The sequence below is a fragment of the Watersipora subatra genome, chromosome 5 (assembly GCF_963576615.1).
Source record: "Watersipora subatra chromosome 5, tzWatSuba1.1, whole genome shotgun sequence".
Classification (NCBI taxonomy): Eukaryota; Metazoa; Bryozoa; class Gymnolaemata; order Cheilostomatida; family Watersiporidae; genus Watersipora; species Watersipora subatra.
Window position 1 is genome coordinate 10,581,807 of NC_088712.1, and position 6,000 is coordinate 10,587,806.

Genomic DNA, 6,000 nt, shown 5'->3' on the forward strand with positions numbered 1-6,000 from the left:
TATGCGTTATTATTTATGTTCTATTATTATTAGTACCTTATCACATGATTGTCACGTGGCTTTAACTTTAACATAAAAGTACAGAATAACAGAATACTGGATTCGCGCAGAAGGTCAGGTCGCTACGAGATACGTTATAATATTATGTCAGCAAACGGGGTTAAAAATTTATGGATCTAGTAAAGCTGGCCAGCCACTTAGGTCTGCAACATCGTCAACAACATTTCTGACAAACAACACTAATGCCGGTAGTACACCTTATAACAATTTATGCCCCAGTAAAACGGCCAAAACTATTTTGTCGTTTGCAAAAGTGTAATTTTGTTTTCTCAGTGGTTAAATCAGTATACATGCCACATCATTTCGTTTTATGGTGTAAACATAGTATGAAAGCATTAAAAGCTAAACAAAAAAGTTACACGTAGTACTTTTTCTATTTTTAAATAAAAATATAAAAGGTTTGTGGTTACCACTTCATTTTTTCCTGCGGAAAATGGGTCCAAATGGCTCTTTGAGTGGAAAAGGTTGCCGACCCCTGGTCTAGACTATAACTTTGCAACATTGCAGCCTTGTGTTTGGCAGTGTGCCAATTTCACTAGAAGAAAAGCCAACCATTACAGAGCCTGTTCTTATAGAGGTTACTAGCTGTATTACCCGCTTACAGGAACAGATTCACGTGCAGCACAAGGTTTATTGCGAGTTGTCTTTCATACTGTAAATCAACTCCAAATATGCATGCTACTGAAATTGTTGTCCTGATCAGAGTATGCATGCACATATACGTGTCAATGTTGGGGAGAATAATGGAAATCTGCAATGTGTCTTACAGCTAGAAGCGTGTAGAATCTAGTAAATATTCTAGACTCATGTGTATAGATAGATTCATGCATCCGTTCATACTTGTCTATATTTGCAGTTGACGATTGCGAACTTCTGCCGCTGAACTCCCGCCTCGGCTGATCAGTCTTTACCCGCCGAGCAGTTGACAATCACGCTCTTGCACTCGCCTCGCAATCAATAACTTCGCACTCCCAATCAATCGTCTTGCAATCAATCGGCCCGCACCGACCTAACAATCAATCACCTTGCATTCTCTTCGCAAGCAATCGCCTCGCACTCGCCTTGCAATCAATCACCTTGCACTCGCCTTGCAATCAATCACCTTGCACTCGCAACAAATCCTTTTGCAACCAATCGTCTCGCAATCAATTGCCTAGCACTCAACCGCTTTGCAATCAACCGCCTCGCACTCGCCAACTCATTCATCAGGAAAGCCGCGCTTGGAGACTCTTGCTGTAATCAGGGCAAAAAAGGTCACCCGCGCATCCCCGAGTGACACCACGGCCGTAAGCCTAGCTGTGCTACCTGGCATTGACCGGGTAATAAAAAAGTCTTTGCACAAAAAAATGATTTGTATTTAACATGTAACAACATTTGCCATTCCAACTTTCAAACTACATATCATGAAAGAAGTGTTTTGTGTAGTTGAAATAAACTAAGAGAGAAAATAAAACAACTGTAAAGGTTTTTGAACATTTTTCAAACGAATACAACTTTCAAACTTCATATCATGAGGAAAAGGTTTTTGTGCAGGACAACTGAATTAAAAATAAATAAAACAACTGTAAAGGTTTTCAAACCGATGTAAATTTAAAATTTCATAACTTTCAGCGACCTATATCTTTTGATAATGTATAGTGGAACTTCCATTCTCGACCATAATCAACTCTAGAAGTTTGAAATCTGAAACAATTTTTCCCATTAAAATAAAATAATGTAAATTTTAATCCGCTTCAAGGCAAGAAATCAACTTCGGTAAAGTATTTTTTCAACATTTTACATCATAAGCTGTACTTGTATTTGGGTAATGAAAAGTATGCTCAGAAAATCTTTTTGTATTTTTTACATATATAACAATATTTGCCATTCTTACATTCAAACTACATAGGTAACTTGAGAAAAAATGATAGGTAACCTATCATGAGAAAAGTGTTTTGTGTAGTTAAAATGATTTGAGAGAAAATAAAAACAACTGTAAAGTTTATCAAACTTTGTCAAACAACTGTAACTTTCAAACTTCTTATCATGAGGAAAATGTTTTCTGCCAGTCTAATAAATTAAAAAAAAATAAAACCATTGTAAAAGGGATTAGAGGTAAACTTCAAATAATTAGCAAGTAATAGCTAAATTAAGTCGGTTATGCAACAATTACAATAAAAGATGATATGGTAATGATACAATTAATACAAACTGAGAAAACAAAATAAAATTCATATATTGAATTAATAGTAGCAGTTCTTGCAGAAAAGTGTGTGGGTATAAAAAGGTTACTTTCTCACCAGAAACTATCCATCAATTCTTTGAAAATGACAATACTAAGAAATATGACAGAATATCATGGTATTTTGTAATTAAAATTTTATTAAAACAATTTATGCCAAAAATGATCGAATAAAAGAATAATATTAATAATAATGATTGGAAACTAATCAAATAATAACAGCGTTAGGAAAATGAAAAATGTTTAAACTTCAAACACGATACTCAATTTATGTTTAAAAGAATGTAAGTTGAAATAATAACCACAATGAAAAAAACTTTAAAAACTAAAGCTATAAACTTAAAAAGTCATTAGAAGTTTATTAATGTAATAGGAAAATTTAAATTTATATATATATATATATATATATATATGTTTCTCAAAGTATGTGAATGTATGTAAATATAAGATATTGGAGAATAACTGATACTTGCAATCTTACACGATAAATCTTACAGTAAGGTTTGTTGTAAAATGTGAAATCAATTACGAAAAACTAACTGGTTAGCTTTAAAAAGAAAGATGTGTAAGCTAATACATCTAGCTGTACAACCCAGTGTTGCCTGGGTAATAAAAAACTGAACAGAAAATTGATTTGTATTTAACATATACATGTAACAACATTTGCCAATCTACCTAAAACAACTGTAAAGGTTTTCAAACTTACTTTGGCAAACAACTTTTACACTTCATATCATGACAAAAATGCTTTGAGCAAGTCAAATAAATTTTAAAAATAAAACGACTGTCAAGGGTTTAGATGAAACAGCAAAATAATTAGCAAGTAATAGCTAAATTGAGTCTGTTTTGCTGCGATTACAATATGAGATGATTCGGTAATGATACAATTAATACGAACTGAGAAAACAGAACAAAATTTGTGATTGTGTTGAATTAATATTAAAAATTCTTGCATAAAAGTGTATTTAAAAAAGTTAATGTTCCATCAACAGCTATTCATCAAAACTCTGAATACGACGATACTGGTGCGACGATACGATATGTAAATATAAAATGTTGTAGTGTCTTTGTCTGAGAGAATCTAGACGCTATTCCTGCTCAAGATAATACAATTGTCCATGTAAAAAGTAGTGACCTTAACAGCAATTTACCATTTGAAGTAAGTAATATAAGTTCACAAAAACGGCATAGTGTTTCATAGAGTTAATAAAATTTAACTGCCTAATTCTAATATCTATTTTCGATATCAATTGCACAGCTATCTCATTTTCTTTTTAATAACCCATTCAACGATGTTTTACAATGAACTAGAGTGTTGCGAAAGTTGTAAATAACGAATATAGCGCTAAATGCACGACTTTGTTCTCTTGGGTGATTAGCAAGTGCTGCAAAACATACTAACATTCATAAGAAATTTGAAAAATCATCTGACATAGAATGTTAAGCTATATGGAATTTTTTTGCGTAGTAGGAAGCAAAAAATTCATATGTTTTTTACGTTATCTGTAATTTACGTTAGGCAGGTACACACTATAGGAGCTTCTACTGTATTTCTGTGCAAGGCAAAGTAACTCTGGACAATTTAGATGCCACAACGTCTTAATGCTATTACATTTTATATAACATATAACTTATATTCACTTGGCTTTTGGGAATTCATTAATTCCTAAATCCACTTTGAGCAATGTTACATCATACCGTGTTACCATATTGATTACCAACACATTTCATAGTATTGCTCTGTTTAGGTTTTAGGAGTAATCTAAATGTAGAGGCAAGTCACCTGCAAATAATATATGTTTGTGTTGACTTGTAAATGGCAACACAAGTTCTCATCTTTATGCTCCTGAAGAGACATTGGAAACTCAAATGCAAATTTGATTTTATTTAATGTTCAATGTAACTTACACTCAGCTTCAAACTCAGACTCACATTCAGAATCAGACCTGGAAACTTAAAAAGAAAATGATGTTTGCAAAACCATATTAATAAACCCAGACTCAGTAGAAAACATAGTTTTTCTGTTGAAACATGATGATGACCAAAAGCTAAGTAAGATGTGAAGGTCTTGATAGAGACCCATGTATCATAACTTACTCTAACATAAACTGGATGAAAGTTAAACTTACCCAGCATATTCCACTTCCTGTTTTACTTGTTTGTTGTAAACTAGTATGTTACCAGACCCTGGCCATGACAGAGATTTTCATGTGTAATCAGTATGTTCACAATTATTCTGTGATTCTACATGTTGGCTCAGTAACACAGTGGGTAGTGACATTGTCTGCGAAACCAGATATCTGAGCTCGCCCACTGCAAAACATTTTTTTTCCTAAAGTTGCAAGCTTGGTTTCAAACAATCAGAAGAACAGACAGACCCTTGTTACAGGAAATATTCTTTCCAGTCTCATTACCTTCTGTCAGAAAAATCAAGTTCATATTAAAAGGTTAAAGTTTGAATATTACAAACTACTAGTTAAATGCCTGCTTCAGTGTGATGTCTAATGTGAATAATTTTGATCTGCCAAATTTGCATCAGGAGACGCAAGAGTACTGTGTTTATGCTACCAGTTAGAACTTTCATGTTCAGGTTAGATGTTTACGCCTATTGACCTGTTGTGATTGGCTAACAATTGTCAGATAAGTTCAAACACAACATGGTAATATTTAGGATCTTTTTTATTTCCGTCTAGGTACCGCATAAATCTACTATATAAACGGCAATCGTTGTCTGTGTGATTGATTGATTGTCCATCTTATAGAGCGGTCTTTTCTTTTATCGTCGTACGATTTTCAGTCTTACAAAGCAAACTGAATTAATATGTGTAGTAACGGTAAATAAATTATAGAGCGGTCTTTCTTTTTCCATTCGGTCGAACGAAGCCAACCGAACTAATATGAATACTAAATATTGTAATATGGACTATTAGCCGCTACTGTTCTCTGACGATTTGAGCCAAGCGGCTTATATAAAGGTGTGGCAATTCTGTTGTTTTTCTTTCACCGCTCGGGCGCATTAACCGAAATCCCCGATTAGCACGCTTTTTAAACGGCAAATTTTCTGTCGTGCTAAAAAGCACCTTCCTGAGTTCTGCGGCCTAAACAAAGGTGTCTATACAGCTATACAAATGTACTATTCATTAAATAAAATAAATTAATGAGTAGTTATTGACATGCAATTAATGTTTACTGCCAACGTGTACCGAGAAGGTCACGTAAACGTTTGTTTCTTGGAGCCACTGGAAAAACGCATTTCTCACCTACTAAATTTCCACATCAAAAAGGTAAGTGTTTCTCATACGATGTTGTATCGTCTATGAATTGCCACATCTCCACTACTTGATAACGTTGGATTTGCCGCTGTTCGTGATAGTGGGTCATGTTCATTTCCTTCAGCAGCCGAGTTACTAATTTTTTTCCAGCTATGAGTAGGCCTACTGTAACTTACTATTAGAGAACTTTCATGAGTACTCCGAGGGTTGTGATACGCTATTGTGAAAAGAAAGAGAGCAGCTGCTATCGACTTACTGCCACCCTGCATCAGTCATGACCAGCTATACGTCGCCTGCTCAAAAGTTGGCACACGCCGAAAACTGTTTCTTCATACGCCCAACAGTAAACCAAAAATGTTGTCTATCCGCAAGTGTTGCGTTGAGCTAACATTGTGTTATTGTTTTATGTCCTTCATGTTCTGCTATACCACATGCAGCATTCTCTGA